A 6,000-nucleotide genomic window follows, 5' to 3' on the forward strand; every position below is an offset into this window, starting at 1 on the left:
ACTCGGCTGCGCTTCGGCGCGAACGGCAGATGGTATCGCCTGTCGCAGCCGTGATGACGCTCCCTCCGCTGGCGGTGACGCGGCAGCCCCAGCGAGAGCGATGTTGGACCCGAGGTTCAGGCCGGCCACGCCCTCAGCAGCTGCTGCGGTGATGGCGGGAGATTCAAAGTTTGAATCCGTTGAGATGGCGGGAAGGCGCATCGGACGTCGGTTCTCCTCGCCCCGTGGTGGTCCACCAGCCCCCAGCCGCGTGATATGTTCGAGTGTGGCGGCAGCGGCGTAAAGCAGCTCCGCCAGCCTCGCGTGAGCCAGCCTCAGCCCTTCTGATGGCGGCTCCTCTTCATCCTGATGCCCCGGTAAGAATGCGTCCGGCCCCGGCTGCACGATGTCTTGTTGAGCCGTCTCGGGCTCGACAATTTCAGCGGTGTCCTCCACCTGCGGTACTCCGGCTCGAGCTGTCCGGCGTGTGTCCATGTTCGTAGTTGTTCTGACACCAGATGAAGTACTGTTGATGACTCTTGGACACCGTTGGTGAGGCACGCGTATTTATTCCGTACAAGTAGTCACAACTGTGGACATACAATACTAGAGGGGGTATCGGCCCCCTCACCCGGCTAGCTGGGAATACACTGCTAGCTATCTCTGACCTACCTCCTAGTCCTCCACTAACGGGCTAGGGGAGGCTGTCTGGCCCGACACTGGTAAGTCGGGCTACGGTACCCGGAGTCCCAGAGCACTAGCTCTGGTTCTCGGGACCACGCCGCTGGCTCGGTCCTGCGCGGCCCTGACAAGGGCGGCGTCCCAGGGGAGTCCAGGGCTCTAGCTAGACGATCTTCGGTCTTCACTGGTTTAGCTTTAACATTCTGCCCCGAGCCCTCTGACACATCCCCCTTTATACTCCACCCCCGCTGAGGGGTGGGGCCCCGGGCTGCCTGGTGCGGACGTCGTTGAGAGCACCCCCCCCCGTGCACTCACGTAGCCCCGCCCACTGTGTTTGTTTCCCATAAGCTGCCATGCATAACGGCTCTCTCTCTAACACCCCTACACTTGTACTGCATGAAAAAGTAATCATAAGTCCACTGCTCTTTGAATATCCTACACTCCGAGTCAATTTTTCTCTTTCTTGACATCATTGTTTCCTAGGGAGTCAAAATTGCTATTAGTAAAATACCAATATATATACCACGCTACAAAAACAATATACCAGCACTGCCCATTAATGCAGTCTGATTGGGGGGAACTCCGCCCCCTCTCCCTCTTCCACCAATGACCGTCCTTCTCATGTAGAAAAAAAGTAACAGACAGGCAGCGGCGGCAAAAACACCCGGCGGGCCGGATAAATGTCCTCGGCGGGCCGCATGTGGCCCGCGGGCCGTAATTTGAGGACCCCTGATCTAGGGTATTCTGACTTGATGCAGCACCACATTGAAATGGAGAGTGCTCAACCCATAAGACAGAACTCGTATAGAGTGGGACCGACAGAAAAGGAGCAGATCCGTCGAGCTACAGACGAGATGTTAAGAGCAGAGATAATTTCTCCATCGACTAGCTCCTGGGGAGCACCAATAGTACTGGGTAAAAAGCCAGATGGCTCCATGAGGTTTTGCGTTGATTTTCGGTGACTAAATAAAGTTATGATTGTGGACGCATATCCCCTGCTCTGTATTAATGACTCACCGGATGCATTAGTGGGAGCTAAATATTTTACTATGTTGGATCTGTCATCAGGATTTTGGCAGCTCCCCCTGGATGATGAATCCAAATTAAAGACGGCTTTTCGGACACCGCCTCATGGAACTAGTACTATTGGGCCTACAATGGGAGATATGTTTCATCTATTTGGATGACGTCATTTTATTTAGTAGGTCGTTTGAGGAACACCTGGTGAGATTACAACAAGTTTTCTTAAATATGCGAGCTACTAGACTGAAACTGAAACCGTCAAAATCTCATTTTGTACAGAGTTCCTTTAAATATTTGAGATATGTCGTCAGCGGGAAGGGTGTAGCAACAGAGCCGGTTCGCTACCATAGTGAAACCCTTGCACACCCTCACCAAAAGGGGTGTGATTCCGGTGGGGGGAGGAAGAAGAATCGGTACTGCAAATGCTTTGTTCGAGGTTGACTGATGCTCCCACACTAGCATATCCGGATTTTTCACTACTGTTCATTCTAGATACTGATGCTAGTGATGTCGGTATGGTGCTGTGTTTTCACAAATACAAAGGAAGTGGTAATTGCATACGGTATCGCATGCACTTCACCGCTCCCTGACTCGCCGGAACAGGTGACGTCAATAAATGCAGCAATACAGTGGTACCCCGGAGATCGAACTTAATTCGTTCCAGAAGGCCATTCGAAGACCGAATTAATTTTCCTCATAAGAATTAATGTAAATGACATTAATTGGTTCCAGATACAAGAAATATCTCATTATAAAGCATTTTTCACGAAGTTTACAGTGATTACATGCATAAAATCATACAAAAAAACAAGAAACAGTAAATAAATGGAATAAATATATGGAATAAATGAAATAAATTAACATTGAACTTCACTTTACCTGTAGTAAGGAGAGTTGATGGCTTGGGGGAAGGTGGTGAAGAGGAGGTGGTGGTGTTATTGTTTGGAAGGGGAGTCCCCTTCCAAATAATAACGTCGGGTAACTGCCCTTCTGGGGTTCTTTCTCTTTTGTGCCTCTTTTCTACCACTAACTGTGAGTCACTTGAGCTCTTTCTGACTTAAAACTTATCTAAAGAGGTTTGTTTCTGCCTTCGTTTTAGGATGTTTCGAAAATAATACCGAAATATCGTTCAAACACCGATTTGTTCGAGTTCTGGTGCGTTCGATCTCCGAGGTTCTACTGTATATGAAATTGATCTTGCCACCCATAGATCATGATCCTGGGCTGATAAGGATCACATGGATCAGACTACAGAAAGATGATGACTCACTGGAGTCCTTTGCTGCATTAGCAGCTGAATCTGCTAAAAATGGTCAAGCAGGGGCACCATTTGTAAAATGGCGAGGCTTTTTGATGAGGTGGGACGCTAGGATGCAGTGTCGTTGCCTGGTGGTACCCACCCCCCTACTATAACTGTTGTTATTAGAAGTGCAAGGCGAAGAACTTATGCACTTGGGTCACCGTAAAACATTGCTCGTGCTGCAATCTCGATATTTTTGGCCGGGAATATTGAAGGATGTGCGAGAGTGGGTAAGTCGTCAAGATTGTGCAAAAAGGGAAACCTTTCCAACCCATACAGCCTCCTCTGCAGTTGATTGCGGTATGAAGGGTGAACAAGCTGGTGGCATTGGATATCCTGGATCCATTTCATTAAACATCAAGGGGAAATAAATATTGCTTGTTGGGACGAAGTATTGCACTTGTTGGCCCATCACATGGCCACTATCAGACCAAACGGCTGCGCCTATAGAAGAGGTCTTTCTCCACTGGTATGTATTGGATAAAGGCCCCCAGGGTCGATATTTTTCTGCTAAACTGTTTGAAAACCTTATAAGGAACCATTGACACAAGGTATCATTCAGGTCCAGAAAGGCCAGGTCTGGGGGTGTCATGACGAAAGCCAGGGACAAAGACGTCCTCATCGGGAAAATACTGCTTCTGCACTCTCTTCCCCTCTTTTCAGGAACGACCACAATGAAGATCAGCAGGAAGGGGGAGGCCAACGGAGTCATCCAAGAAAGTGTGGGGGATGAGCATCGCCAGAAGAGACATATAATTTAATCACCCACACACATTAACGAATGCCAGTGGATGTCAGGTTAGGTTGCATATTGCCTTATGTTAAATGTTCCCCCTGGCAGGGTAGTTAATGTTAAGGTTAGTTTAGTTTACCATACCTGCGGTACGCAATAGTAATTTTTAGTCAATGCTTTCCTCTGCTTCAATGGCCTATTTTATGCGTTGACCTAGAAGTTTAATATGATTCATCCCATGCCCCCTGGTAAAATTCCCTTGAGAGATCCCATAGCCCACTTGTGTTCAGATCTCTATTGTCATAATTTGAGTTGTAGCCAGGATGGCTATGTTTTTCATCTGGGGGGTGATGTAGGGGACTGTACAGAGAAAGTGCTAGAAGGCATGCATTGAGATAATTGGAAACAGGTGGCTAGAAGGCACTGTAATCAAGATTCAATAAAGGACACACATGTTATAGTAAAGTGGGGGGCCACTGTCCGATAGGGTCAGTGCCGAGCGAGTATATAAGGGGAGTGAGGCCTGCGATTGGGGTGCTTTCTTGGGGACTAATCGACGACCAAGGTGGATGACATCGGGGGCCAACTGTTCGAGATCAACTAAATGGAAACCATCAGGGCTGAAGATAGCCGTAGTAATTATGAGTGTGACGGTTGTAACATTCGGAACTGTAAATATGTTAAGTCGGACATAAATCTCTACTTCTACAAAAATGGACGTCTCAAAGGAGCGTATTTACAATTGTAGCGGTGTGGATGAATGCTGTCGCTAAGGGATTAGCCGAGCAACACGAGTTTGATTCCCACTCACGTCCACCAACACCTGTGATGATTATCTGAAACAGCCCTGGGCCTCCACTCGGTCGACTCAACTTAAAATTAATATCTGGTGCAGTGTGTAAACAGTGCCACTGGAGAGACAAAGGTGTTCGGGTGTGGTGCTGGCCACACACCCGCTTATGAATTTATTGTTAAGACTATATTGGAAATGTCTGTTGCGTGTGTAGTGGGTTCTAATCAGGCGCACACCAAGACTTGGAGGCAACACTTTTATTCACTAACACAACCAACACTGCTCAACGTTCCAAGGTTAACTATGTACATTCCGGGTAACTATGTACATTTCGGGTTAACTACGTAAGGTGGTGGCCACTGTTCCTAACCACCTCACCACTTTAATGAATCACTATATGGTTGAACCAGAACAGCCGATACGCCGTCGGATCATCGTGTGTGCAGAGACTGAAGAGCGAGGATCGAAGAAGGCGGCTTCATTCCCGGATCGAATAGCCACGCTCCCTCTCGGGACTCGGCTTATATCCCTCCCCTGTGGCGTGACCGGGCTCCGCCCCTGGTCACACCCCCTTCTCGATCCTTCACTGAAGCTCTGGGTCCACATCACCTGGCCCGCTCACCCCCTTATGGGGGTCCCTGTGCCCCCTCGTCTGTTTTTAATTGACTGCTAGTGTAGAGTAATAATTAACCTATTTTTTTATTTGCGTTTTTATCCTTTGTGGTTTTGCAGAGCATGTTTTGGAAGCGTGTTAGCATGCTTGGTACCTATCGTGCATGTTCGTGTATTTGAATGTGTGTTTGTGTGTATGTATGTGTAATTGGCCTGGCACAAGTGTCATGACATCACTGCCACTTAGTGGCGAATGGCGGTGGTTGTTGTATTTGTAATTGTTGGTTTTGCTATGCCTTAAACATTTGAGGAAGTAACCACCACTTAGTAGTGAATGGTGGCTGTTTTATTTACCTAATTTGTTACAGCTATAAAGTATATTGACCCGATAAAACACCAAGGTATATTCAAAGCAATATATTTTTCTTTTTTTATGGAACATTTGTAATGACATAGCGCTGACCGTTGTACAGCAGCCGCAGGTGGGCACTTAGCGCACACACCACTGAGCATATATGCGGGTGTACCGGCAGGGCAGAGGAACTGGGGCAAGGGTCACGGTAGACCTCGTGGGGAAGCCCCTGGAACCCTCTGGAGGGTTCGAGAAGGGAGGCGTGGCTAGGGTCAGAGCCAAGCCGTGCCGAGGGGAATATACGATGTAGTGGTGGTATTGACGTGCGCCGACTGTGACAGTGATGGATCACGGGGCGGCGCGGGGTGCGGGGTTGGGCACGCGTTGTGGGCGTGGTGTGGACGCGCGCGCCGGGAGTGACAGATGACGAGGCGGCGCGGAGTGAGTGGTGAGGCACGATGAGATGTGGGAAAAGAGGATCGTAGCCAGCACCCGGCGATTGGTCGAATAAGTGGGTGCTCGCAGCG

The 6,000-nt window shown here is 48.8% G+C and overlaps 1 long non-coding RNA gene across 1 annotated transcript in view; it reads left to right on the plus strand.

The window, feature by feature from the left end:
- Nucleotides 1-5,533, plus strand: part of LOC144730844 (uncharacterized) — a 36,286-nt gene extending 30,753 nt beyond the window's left edge. The window contains exon 2 of the long non-coding RNA XR_013587866.1: nt 3,647-5,533. This is a non-coding gene — a long non-coding RNA (uncharacterized LOC144730844). The remainder of the gene's footprint in view (nt 1-3,646) is intronic.
- Nucleotides 5,534-6,000: the final 467 nt, after the last annotated feature.

This window comes from Lampetra planeri, chromosome 37, assembly GCF_965212315.1.
Source record: "Lampetra planeri chromosome 37, kcLamPlan1.2.h2, whole genome shotgun sequence".
Classification (NCBI taxonomy): domain Eukaryota; kingdom Metazoa; phylum Chordata; class Hyperoartia; order Petromyzontiformes; family Petromyzontidae; genus Lampetra; species Lampetra planeri.